We start from the raw sequence: 14,268 nt of genomic DNA, 5'->3' as shown, positions 1-14,268 counted from the left end.
CAACCAAAAAAAAAAAATGTGAAAATACTATGTTATGATGATCCAGTCTCCACAGTTCTCTTTCTGGATACAGATGACTTTCTCAATTACAAGTCCACTGGAATTGGCCTGATTCTCTTCATTATTGAAAAGAGGCACATGCATTAAAGTGGATCATCACATACATGTAATCCTGTTGCTACTGTACACAATATTCTCTTTTTCCAAATCAGTCTACTTAGTATCAATTCATATAGATCCCTCTAAGACTTTCTGAAATCATTCTGCTGATCATTTCTTATAGAAAAGTAAGAATCTACTATGTTAATATACTATACTATATTCAGATGGGCCTCCATTTCAGCTTCCAAGTCCTTGCCATCAAAAAAGAAAAAAAAAAAAAAAAGGGAAAAAAGGGGGGGGGGTTGCTACTACAAACATTTATGCACACGTGAGCTCTTTTTTTCTTTCTTCTTTTTTTTTTATTTTTATATAGTAGAAACATTGCTGGATCAAAGGGTATGCAGAATTTGATAAGCTTTTGGACCCAGTGCCAAATTGTTCTCTGGAATGTTTGGATCATTTCACAACTGCAACAATGCATTACTGTCCCAGTTTTCCCACATTTCCTCCAATATTTATCAATATCTTTTCCTTTCATCTTAGCCAATCTGAGAAGTGTGTAAAGTTACCTCAGAGGTCTCTTTATTTTCATTTTTTTTTCCTGATCAATAGTGATTTAGAGCTTTTTTATATGACTTGAAATGGTAATAATTTTTAATTTCTTCTTCTTAAAATTGTTCATATGCTTTGACCACCACAAATTCTCACAAATTTGAGTCAATTCTCTAAATATCTTAGAAGTGATTACTTTATCAGAACCTCTGAATGTAATTTTCCCCCAGTTTTCTGCTTCCCTTCTAATCACATCTGCATTGATTTATTTTTTTTGTGTGTGTGCAAAAATATTTTCATTTAATATCATCAAAATGATCCATTTTGGATTTCATAGTTCTTCTTTGGCAAAAAAAAAAAAAAAAAAAAAAAAAAAAAAAAAAAAAAAAAAAGTAGAACATTCCTTGTTTCTCCTAATTTAATTAAAGCATTTTTCTTTATCATAAGCCCATTTCCCCATCTTGGTATAGGGTGTTCAGTGTTGGTTCATGCCTAATGTTTGCCATACTAGTTTTCAATTTTTCTAGCAATTTTTCTAAAATAAAGAGTTCTTATCCCAGAAGCTGGGGTCTTTGCGTTTATCAAACATAAGATTTCTATAGTCATTGACCATTGTCTTTTCTAAACCTAACTTAGTCCACTGAATATTTACTCTATTTCTTAGCCAGTACCAAATGATTTTGATGATCACTGCTTTATATTAGAGTTTTAGATCTGGTATAGCTAGGTCACTTTCATTTGCATTTTTTTTTTTCATTTATTCCCTTGAAATTCTTGACCTTTTATTCTTCCAGAAGAACTTTCTTGTTATTCTTTCTAGCTCTGTCAAATAATTTCTGGGCAGTTTGATTGGTATAACACTGCTTAAGTAGATTAATTTAGGTAGAATTTTCATTTTTATTATAATAGCTCATCCTATCCATAAGTGTTTCATATTCTTCTCATTGCTTAGATATAACTTTATTTCTGTGTAAAATGTTTTGTAATTTTATTCATATAATTCCTGATTTTATGTTTGTTTTTTTATGTTATCTACAGCTATTTTAAATGAAATTTAGGATTTTGTTGACAACATATAGCTATGCTAAGGTTTATATGGATTTAATTTCTATCTTGTGACTTTGCTAAAGTTGTTAATTATTTATTGTAAATTTTACTTGATTCTCTAGGATTCTCAAAGTATGCTATCATATCATCTGCTAAGAATAATAATTTTATTTCCTCATTACCTACTCTAATTCCTTTAATTTCATTTTATTCTCTATTTCTAAAACTAACATTTCTAATACAATATTGAATAGCAGTGCTGATCGGTGGGCAGTTTAATCTTGTTTCACCCTGCCCTTATTGGGAATGGTTCTAGTTTGTCCCCATTACATATAATGGTTGTTGAAGGTTTTTGATAGATTTTGATCATTTTAAGGAAAACTCAATTTCTCGCTGTGCTCTCTATTGTTTTAATAGGAATCTGTGTTTGATTTTTTTCAAAATTTTTTTTGTGCATCTATTGAGGTAATAATATGATTTCAATTAGACTGGTTAGTAATACAGTCAATTATTCTAATAGTTTTCCTAATTTTGAACCAGCCCTACATTAATTCTTACAAATCATATTTGATCATGATGTTTTATTCTAAAAATAATTTTCTATAATCTATTTGGTAACATTTTATTTTAAAAAATTAATCAATATTTATTAGTGAAATTGGTCTATGATTTTCTTACTCTACTTTGACTGTACTTGGTTAAGGCATCAGTGCCATATCTGTGGCATAAAAGAAATTTGGAAAACTTTCCTTATTTTGAAAAATACTTGACATGTTATTGAAATTAACTATACTTTAAGTGTTTGCTAGAATTCACTTATAAATCTATCTGGCCCTGGAGATTTTTTAAAGTATTGCTTAATGGGCTTGTTTAATATGGGTCTATTTTCATAATACATTTCCTCCTTTGTTAAACTAAGCAATTTATGTTTCTGTTAAATATTCATTCATCCTCTTAGATTATCAGTTTATTGGAATACAATTGTACAATCCTAATCATGGCTCTAATTTTCTCTTCATTGGTGGAAAGTTCACCCTTTTCATTTTTAATACTAGCAATTTGTTTTTCTTTTTTCCTTTTTCTAATCAAATTAACTAAACAATTACTTATTTTTCTTGTTGTTGTTATTTTTTCCATAAAAATTCCTAGTTTTCTGTATTCGTTTTCTTACTTTCAATTTTATTAATCTCCCCTTTTATTTTCAGAATAAATATGGTATTTAATTTTGGGGGGAGTAATAATTTGTTCTTTTTCAGATTTTTAAGTAGCATGCCCAGTTCACTGATCTTCTCTTTCTCCATTTTATGCAAATAATATCTAGAGATATGAAATTTTCACTAAGAACTTTGGCTGCATTCCAAAAATTTTGTATTTTGTCTCATCATTGATTGCTTCTATGATTTGTAGTAAATGTAGAAATGTCCATCTTTGATCTAATTTTTTCTGGCCCTTTTTTACATGAAAAACACACACACAAACACACACACGCACGCACACACACATATGTGTGTGTGCGTGCTTTTTAATCCAGTCTGCTAATCACTTCTGATTTATGGGCCACGTCCCTCCCTCTTCTTGCTTAAGATGGACATTTCCTGAAGTTCTTCCAAATGTTTATGGGTTCTGTCTCTCCAAAACTTTTCAGAGGATTGATCTGCTATTGATTTGAGGGAAACCAGGAAGATCCCAGCTAAAGACCTGTCTAGTTTCTACCATCTTGGCACTTCCCTATAATTATCTTACTTGACTCTCACAACCTTAAACATGTAGGAGTTATTTTTATTCCTGTTTTATAGATGATGAACCTGAAGAAATCAGAGATTAAGAAAATTTCCCAGAGTGACATACCGCTGGTATCTGAAGCTAGATTTGAATTCAGATTTTCCTGACTTTGGGTCTGGTACTCTATCCCTTGTGCTATGTAACTGTATCCAACAATAAAATAGATAAGTATTCACATATATTTATGCACACACACATATATCAATGCATTTGTACACAGAAGTATAAAATGTATAATATATAAACATATGCTTATTGCGCACATAAATAACAATAAAGATGTATACAGTGAATTCCACATTTTGTACTTCTATTCCCTAATCAAGTAAAACATACATGTGGTATTTATTTTCTAATTCTTTCTTACTGCAAATATTGCTGTTTTATATAATGTTATAACATGAATCTGTTGTACTTCCAAGGTCTACTAAAAATGTATGACTAACACTTATTTTTCTGGGTAAAATTGTCTGCACAATTTAGGAACTTTATGGTTATACTTTCAACTTGCACAATAATCATATGTTCATAACTTCATCCATCTCTCCCTTTCTGGAGAATTTTGAATGTAAAAGTCAATCTCATCAATGTTAAACTGTTGCAGCAACTTTCATATCCTCCAGACTAATCCCATCACCTAAGGACTGACCTCATATATCATTGATGTAATGGGAAGATGTTAAAAAGACACTTATACCATCTTCACATTAAATCATCAAGTCAATCAAAAGACACACCTATGACACTCCATATTTTTCTCTCATCAAATCTAATTGATCTCATCACAGATCCTATCATCCCTATATACCTTAATACTATGTCTTTGATTATTGATTATTCGTTGATCTCATTGATTTGCTATTCCTAGCTAGCTAATAAATAGATGTTGCTCTATTTGCTTTCTCAGTCTGATGTTATTTCCATTATGACATGCTCTTACCCAATCCTTTCACAATTTTCTTATTTTATCCTCCTTGACAATCTGATATGAAAGAGATGCAACCTCAAATTATTTTCACTTATCAATAGCTACTAATCAATAATTTGTGCCACTGTTTTCTATGAGTGATTGTATATGTATATGTAGGTGTTTGTATACACACACTCATATATTTAGTGTTGGGTATATTAGAAATAGGAATACAAATAACTAACATAAATATAGTGCTTACTATGTACCAAGCACTATGGTAAGCACATTTCAGTTATTGTTTCTTTTGATCGTCATAGCAATTTTCAAGGACCGATGTCATTATTATCCCCCTTTTACACATGAGGAAACAGACAGAGATTGTGACATAAAAAGCTAATAAATATCTGAAATTAAATTAGAATTCACAGACCCTCATCCCCAATATTCTAGGCAATGATAATTTGTAGCGAAGAAGGAAAGAAAGAAGGAAAAGAAGGAAGGAGGGAAAGAATGAATGAAAGGAGGGAAAAAAAAGAAATCAGGAAGAAAAAATAATATTAATAAAAAACTTTAAAGTCAGAAGGAACAAAAAATGTCTATTAGGGTAAAACACAAATTTGTTACCATAATAACAAATGATGGTCTTTAGAAAATGTTAATATTATCTCAAGTATATGGCAATGTTAGGATTTTTAAATAACAAACCTTACATGAGTGGAGAAAATGTTTAGATAGAAGATGCACTCTTGTTACTGATGTAAGACCTGCATGATTATTTATGATTCACTTTTTCTTTATTAGACAACTGAAATTTTTTTGTCTATATTTTATGTAATCTTGAAGTTCAGAGTGGTCAATTCAAGAGTTTCCACAAATTTCATCACCTTTTCTCACCTTATTAGAAGCAATGTGAATGGAAACAAATATTTTCCCCCAGAAGTAGATTTTACATAATGAATAAACGACCATTCTAATTTCTAAACACATAATAACTAAATGTTATTTTAAATGCATTATTTTGTGCATTTCATAAGTCCTTGAAGCAGTAATTTTTTCTCATGTAAATTGACTTGTTTTCCATGAGACTTTTCTTGATTTTTAGATCTGGAGAGAAATAGAAAGATCTGCACTGACACTGGATGATCTTTGCAAGGAAGACATTTGTAAGAGGTTAAGAGTTTTCTGAACCCAGATAGAACTATTCAAAATGATCATACATGAGGCTCTGAGGCACCTTTAACTTTCTTGGACTTCCAGAGTGAATGCTACCCATATTGAAGAGACTTAATAATGAAAGAGTTTGTCATGTTGGTGACTTGAATATTCCTAGAGGCTAGCCTTTTTTTTTTTTCTCCCAAGAAATCTGTTTTCAAAATTATTAAAGCTTTTGTTTCTTTTCAAAACATATGCATTGATAATTTTCAACATTATCCCCAGCAAAACCTTGTATTCCAAAGGAAGCTAGTCTTTTAATACAACAAATAATTGCATTCACCTAAGGAGTGGCTGAAAATTGGTTGGAGCTTCTGCAGGAGCAAAATCAGGAATTCGATTTGGTAATAAATCAAACAGGAATATGTATGTATGATCCTTGGATGCAATATTTCCTTTTATATGAGCCTTTGAAAACTACCTCCAAAATCCAGTAATAGAGACACCACGGTATTAACATCCTCATTTTACAGATGCAGAAATAGATGATACTGTTTGTAAATGATAATAATATTTTTTTTCTTTTTACCCTAATGATAACCCAAAATTGAATTGGAATAAATTGAATAATTTAAGAGAACTAATCATTTCATATTGAACATCAATACTTTTTGTACAGATTAATAAATATGAAAGCAAGTAGTTATCTTGCTAAAATATGGCAAAAGAGATGAGACCAAAAAGTTTTACACTCAATAGAAAAACAGAAGGAATCAACCTGATGGTCCAGACAGGCACTTTATATTGACTCAACAAATGCTATAACAAATCTGCCTTCCTCTCACTGATGTAAACCTATCTAATGTTTTACTATTATTCAAGAGAAACCTGGAATTTGAATTAGTAAGAGTTGAGCTTTCTGTCAGATATGCAGGGAAGTGGAAAATATGTTAACACATTAACACTGTCAGTTTTCAAAAGGCAATGACATCCTGGAAGGGAAATCACTGGACTCAACCTGGATGCTAATGCTAAAAGGAAAAAAAACACTTGTCAAAGAAAAGACAATTTAATATGGGCAGGAAGACAAAAGCTGGGCTATTTGTATAGTGGCAGATCTAAAACTTTCCAGTCCAAACATAGCAGATCCCAGTCAAATGTATAGGTAGTCCTATACAATTCAGAGCCTCTGGGTGGAAAATTAGCTTGGCAAAGTGAACTATGAAAAAAAAAAAAGAATAAATTTTCCCATTTATTTATGTTAACTTGCATGAGACACATAATAACCATGGGTCTTATTTTCCTCATTTGTAAAATGAAGTGGGCCAGATAGCCTAAGTGATTTCCAAGGTCACTTCCAGTTCTAAATCTGTAGTTTCAAAGTTTTCAGAGTCTTCATTTATGTGCCACTGCCCAAATGCCTCAAACACTTCTCTCATGACTTCTAGCCTCTGTAAGAATTGCTAGCATTTTTGTGTGGTTGTAAGGTTGGCCAAGCATTTCATACATATAATCTCATTTAATCTTCACAACAAGCCTGCAAACTAACTCCATTTTGTAGGTGAGAAAATTGAGACAGACAGATGCTAAATAACTAATCCAAGTTCAAACAGTTTATAAGTCCTACAGGCCATGTAGTTGCCTCTATATGCTTCATGTTAGATGGATGTGTTGTTTTTAATTTATTGCTTTTTAAAAATCATACTGTTTTTCTATTGAGTGTAAAACTTTTTGGTCTCATCTCTTTTGCCATATTTTAGCAAGATAACTACTTGCTTTCATATTTATTAATCTGTACAAAAAGTATTGATGTTCAATATGAAATGATTAGTTCTCTTAAATTATTCAATTTATTCCAATTCAATTTTGGGTTATCATTAGGGTAAAAAGAAAAAAAAAATATTATTATCATTTACAAAAGTGGAGAGATTTTTTAGCAAATGCAACCAAAGTAATTTGTTAAAACTGGCAGTGTATTCAGTGTTCCACAATTTTGATTATCCAATCAAAATTGCAAAGAATGGAGGGAAACAAATTTGCATATTTCTTGATTGGATCCAAGCTTGTTCAAAAGTATCACTATATGTACAATTTCAACTTTTATTTCCTTGTCTCTATTTACTTTGTTGTAGCTATTATCTCATTCTGTATATTTTTCCTAGCTCTACATGTTTCAATTCATTTTATATTATATATAGTTAATTAAATATGTTTGTATACATATATATGTAATGAGTATGTACACATTTTAATATGTGTGTATATAAACTACCATAAATGTATATGTGTGTGTGTGCATATATATATATACACATATATATATAAACACACACACACATACATATATATATATATATATATATATAAAATGTTTATTTGTGTGCATTTACTTATTGTTACCACCCATTAGTATATAAGCTTATAAGAGTAAGAATTATTCTATTAACTGTACTCAGAAGTTAATTTTGTCCATCAATTTTATATCTAGGATATATATGTAAAATCAATGCAATTAGAATAAGAAGCGAAGAAAGTTGTTAAAACAATTCTGATAAAGGTATAATATTCAAAATATATAGGGCACTAATATAAATATATATACACATAAGTATGAACATATGTGTTTATTCCATATCATAACATAAAATGTATTTAAAACCATTTCCCAGTGGATAATTGACTACAAGATATAAGTGAGAAATTCTCAAAAGAATTTCAAATGTGTAGCAATTATATCAGGCATTATTATAAGTCACTAATAAGATGAACAATACAAATCAAACAATTTTTTATTGACATCAATGACTGAAGTAACAACTCTCTTCAAATCACTCTGTTAAGATCTAGGGGAAAACAAAACAAAAAACAAACAAAAAAAAAATCCCTGCACTCAAGGGAATTACATTCTAATGGGAAATAAACCTAGATATAAAATAAGCATTTTAAAATGCTTCCAGATCAGATATAAAATAATCTTTGGCAGAAAAAATGGTTTCATTTATGGACTGAAGGGGTAGAGAACGGAGGAAAGATTTACAGTAGAAGGGAGCATGATAATACATTCTTAGAAGAAGCCTATTATTTTAAAAAGAGGTGAGGAAGAAAATTATTTCAGGAATGAGGGATAACCAGTTACAAGACTTAGAGATAGAAAATATTGAGGAGCTAGGTGAATATATCTAGTCAATAAAAAGCATAGAGTGGGGCAGTGTATTAGAAGAATGAGACTATAGAAAAAATCAGTATGTTCTTTAAAGCAAAATTAATTTTCTTTAATGCTACATGAGAGAGGATCAAGTGGAGTTAATATAGTTAAGTCTTTCCTTTAGGAAATGATAAATTGATTTATAGAATTAGAAAAAAAAAGTGACATACACACCAATTAGAAACTTATAGCAATAGTTTCAGTAAGAAGTGATAAATAACTGGGAAAAAAAGCAGTAGGTCTTATGCCAACAAGAGAAAGGAACACATGACTTAATTGTTTGCGGAGACTTCACAACAGTTTGGAAATATAGGGTGAATGGTAATAGAGTCTGTGGGTGACATCAGTTTTTGGAATCAGTGACTAGAAAAATGGTTGTGTACTCAATCATCAGAGGCACATTCAGCACAGAGGTGATTTTGGGGAAGTGGTGAAGATATTGAGTTCTGTTTTCGATGTGCTGAATTACAGATGATTATGGATCACTGCTTTACATTATCTGTTTGACAATTGTTAATTTCAGGAAGACAGATCAGTACTAGATATATAGATCTTATAATCAGCAATAATCAGAAATAATAATTGAAGCCATGGAAGCTGATAAGATCACTAAGTGATAGAGACTGGAATTGTAAAATCATTGATATAAGAAATCCTCAATGAGAAAACATCCTTTACTAATCTAGGAAGGCATTCCCATTGCACTTTAGAGATACTTTCCTAGAACGTGGTTGTCCAAGCCAAATATGAGAACTTGGCCCAAAGTAGATTGCAACATGATTGAGAAAGACTTAGCAAATTAAATGAAAATGAAACAAAACATTGCTGATGTCAATTTGGGATTTTCTAAATCAGTAAGGGCCTATAACTTTTCCATTTAAGTTCAGATGAATTTCCTAGAGTATTGAGAGGTAAGGTGATTTGCTCAGAGTCAAACATTATTCAGGTAAGACTTGAACTCAGGATGTCAAAATGGAAAAAGAAAACAACTCCTTGAAAAACAGAATTTATGGAATGGAAAAAGAGTACAACTCACGAAAATAGAATTGGTTAAATGAAAAAAATGAACAAAACAGCTCATTTAAAAGTTCAATTAGCCAAATGCAAAAGGAGATTAAAAGAACAAACAAACAAACAAAAAAAAAAAAAAAACTAACTGAAGAAAATAATTCACTAAAAATTAGAATTGAACAATAAAGAACTGACCTGGAAAAAAGAGCAAGCAAAGATAATCTATGAATTATTGGATTACTTGAAAACTATCAAAAAAAGAGCCTAGATAACATCTTTAAATAAATTATCAAGAAAAAAACTACCCTGATTTCCTAGAATCATAGGGTAAAATAGACATTGAAAAAATGCAGTGATTACATTGATAGTTACTCCAAAATCAAAAGTCCAAGAAATAATATAATTAAATTTCAGAATTCACAGATCAAGCTAAAATACTGTAAGCATCCAGAAAGAAGCAATTTAGATGTCAAAGAGCCATTATAAGTATTACCTAGGGCTTAGCAGCTTCCACTCTAAAGGTGTGAAAGGCCTGAAATATGACATTCTGGAGGGCAAAGGGACTTCCATTGCAGCCAAGAATTAACTATCCAGCAAAATTAAGCATTATCTTGTAGGGGAAAAGATGTACATTCAATGAAATAGGGAATTTCATTCATTTTTTGATAAAAAGACCAATTATATGGAAAATTTTATTTTCAGAATTCAAGAGAAGCATAAAAAAAGACAGACACAGAAAAAGAAAGAAAGAAGGAAAGAAAGAAAGAAAGAAAGAAAGAAAGAAAGAAAGAAAGAAAGAAAGAAAGAAAGAAAGAAAGAAAGAAAGAAAGAAAGAAAGAAAGAAAGAAAGAAAGAAAGAAAGAAAGAAAGAAAAGAAAGAAAGAAAGAAAGAAAAGCAAAACAAAGAAGCAAAAAAAAAATGGAAAGAACAGAATTTGCAATAATTACTCTAGATGCAGAAGTGGGGAATGAATATGGAAGAGCCTCTCTTAGTAAAATCTTTGGAAAAGATCCTCTTTGTAAAAAGGGATATAAGGCAGAAACTTTATAATTTTCCACTTTACCATAGGACTTCAGGCAAGTAGGTAGAACTACCTTCTTTTAGGTAGAATCTTTCCTTTTTTTCCCTATGTGTCCATAGTCTCTTTAATGTATTGCCTTCTTTTATTGGATTGTAGGATGCATAAATGCAGACTTTTTGTCTTTTCATTTCTAATGCTTAGCAATTTGGGTTGTTTTAGGATGTATAGGGTGTCCCTGCAGTATTAACACCTCTGGTATGCAGGTTGAGTCCTTTTCAGGTCTAATTCTTTGCTTTTGCTATTCACCTGTCACATTTCTTATTTGTAACTTCAAGAAGCTATAGCAAACACATGTAGGTAAAATCATCTTGGCAAATAGCCTTTTAAACCATGTTTAAAGTAATCAACCAGCCTCAAACCCATTAGTGAGTTAGAAGGAGCATATGAAAACTTACCTCAGTAGAATGTCCCAACTGTCCCAATGACCCATAAAGGTGGTGGAAGCTTAGTCTGACATTGAAGATGTGAAGGTATCTACTGCATCTTAGGCTACTGGTAATCATCTTGACTTTTGTCTTGCCACTGGACTTTGAAGAGTCTGAGGTAGAAATTGAGGCTGATGACTTTGCAAAATTCGTTCACTTGAATCTAATTCACATGCAAGGCAAGGGTTCATCCTGTGAAAATCAGGAGCAAAACAGAAGCATGTACACAACATACTAGATGCCTTAGAATCAGCCAGTGTAAGGATAAGCAAAAGTCCTTGGTCTTTATTCTTGGTCTTTAGGGGTAGAAGTGAAGCTCTCCACTACCTCCCTTCTCCTCATCCACAGCCAAAGTGACTCTGGCTTGTCTTACTCTACACCCTAATCCCTCCTACAGTTATCTGTATACACCAAAAGATGGAGCCAGCATAGAACAGTGGGAAGGGCCATTTTCCAAACATATGCTAATAGAGTATTGTCCAATCAGTAATTAGCCTTAAGTGCTCAGTCGTCTGATTCCAGTACACCAACTCAGAGATTCAGCCCTTTACATCATCCACATTGTTTCATTATTTTGGTATTTATTTCTCCTAGGTAATATTTTTTACTATTTTATGAACCTTGAATTCCCATGTCAACAAGTGAGTAAGAAAGAAGCAGATACAGATAAAATGTGATTTGTAGCTACAACCTTCACATAGGTGGTCATTTTGTTGTCTTTTCTCAGGGCTGAATCAACAGTGACATTTAGCAGCATCCACGGGTATCTGCGAACCTTTTTTAAAAAAACAAACAAACAAACAAACAAACAAGAACAACAACAAAAACAACAACTTTACTCCTTACCTCCTGTTATACAGAAGGGGTAAGAAAAGACTCCCTAAAATTTGTCTGCTTCCCCTAAGTCTGGCCTGCAGAAGGATTCCAGCCTGCAATTAAAACACGCACAGAAATACACAAATATTTGAAGATGATTCCATTTACCATTTGAACATGAAATCTGTGCATGCCCATTAAATATATGAAATCTGGTAGATGTGAGAGATAGAACGCTCTTGTTGCAAAATAATCCATTAGCTATCACATCCAAAAAGCAGTTTTTAGTGAAATAAGTCTGTCAAATGAAGGACAACTTGCCAGAGTCAGAATTGGATGCATGTTTTTCTTAAGTAACTTCTGTGATGAGGAGTGCTATGAAGATGGGGCAAGTTTTTCAATCAGACTTATTCTTGTTTCCCCAAAAGAGTTAAAGACAGGTTCATGAAAATGTAACTACCACACGCAGTGCCATGTCATCATCATCACCGCACATGCTTTCAGCATGATGATCCCTGATAATGCCAAGGAAAAAAAAAATGAAAACTTAGGGAACTTTCATCATTAATTTTCTAAAAGAAGACAAGCTTGTAATTCTGGGTGATTTTAATGCCAAAGTAGGCACAGACTATCACACATGGAAGGGAGTCATTGATAGAACTGAGGATGAAAATAGCAAGAGCAATGGTCATATACTACTATAGATTTATTTGTCTTATGACCTTCTCATTGCATGTATTATCTTTCATTTACTAACTGCAAGACAATTTCATAAATGTATCTTCACAGCAAAAACTGACATATAATAGACTACATTATTGTAAGGAGAAGAGATAGATAAGATATGAGAATGACAAAGTGGCATGTGGCACAGAGTACTGGACCAATCATAGACTTATTCTTTTCAATTAAATATTCAGATTCAACAAAAGTGATGGTCCTACGTAAAATAAGTATTATGACATTCATATTCCAAAGATTAGAACAATACTTGCAAACATCAGGTCAGTTTGATTAAAATGATGGGGAAATTAAAAAACTACTAAATAAAAGCAAGAACTTCAAAGGGTTTACTAGAGGTATAGCTCTAAGAAGGGACTGTGCAACTCCATTAAAAATAAAGTGCAATGAAGTGTAGGGAGAGGCATTATTCTTGGCTGAGTGAGAAGAAAGATGAGGTATAGTTTTATGCTGATAGCATTTCCTGCAAAGTACTAAGGGCTACATATGTGCCAAAGAACCCTAATGGATCTCAACTGCTTGGTACTGATGGAGCCACTTTGATTGGTGATAATGACATGAACATGGAGAGATGGGCTGAATATTTCCCAACAGTGTCATCAATCACTTCTAAAACTACCTTAAACTTCAGGTTTAAATCAGTTCCTCTCTGGACAAATTTCCAACTGAATAAGAGATATTAAATACTTACAACTAGTTTCCTTTTGTTTGACAAAATATCTAGCATTGATTCTATTACAGCTGAGATTTGCAAGGTATGGGGTCCACTGCTCATGCCAAAGCTTACTGAAATCTTCTACAGTATAACAAAAGGAAATTTTCTCCAGGATACCAAGGGTACTTCCATTGTCCTTTATATAGTAAACGGAAATGGCTGTCTTGTGACATTCAAAGGAAGTCTCTCTCTGAATCATTGCTAGCAAGATTCTTGTAAAAGTCCTACATAATCAGCTGATCCTTCACCATGAAGATATTCATTTACCTGAGAGTCAGTGTGGTTTCAGAAAGAACCAAAGAATGGTAGACATGGTGTTTGCTGCTTGACCATTCCAGGAGAAAGGCTAGGAGCAAAACAGAAGTATGTACAAAACATTAATTGATATTACTAAGACCTTTGAGACTGCCAAGACTTTGAAAGATAATGGAGAAAATTTGTTTCCCAGAGAAATTAATAAGTGTTTATTTTATTTTATTTTTTTAAATTAATTTTATAATTATATATATATATTTTTGACAGTACATCTGCATGGGTAATTTTTTTACAACATTATCCCTTGCACTCACTTCTGTTCCGAATTTTCCCCTCCTTCCCTCCACCCCATCCCCTAGATGGCAGGCAGTCCCATACAAGTTCATCAGTATTCTATACCAGCTTTATAATGGCATGTTTGTAGGGATTCTGAGTGAAGGATAATGCTCTTCCACTTTCCCAGTTATCAA

This window comes from Sminthopsis crassicaudata, chromosome 2 (assembly GCF_048593235.1).
Source record: "Sminthopsis crassicaudata isolate SCR6 chromosome 2, ASM4859323v1, whole genome shotgun sequence".
Lineage (NCBI taxonomy): Eukaryota > Metazoa > Chordata > Mammalia > Dasyuromorphia > Dasyuridae > Sminthopsis > Sminthopsis crassicaudata.
This window is presented reverse-complemented; position numbering follows the sequence as displayed.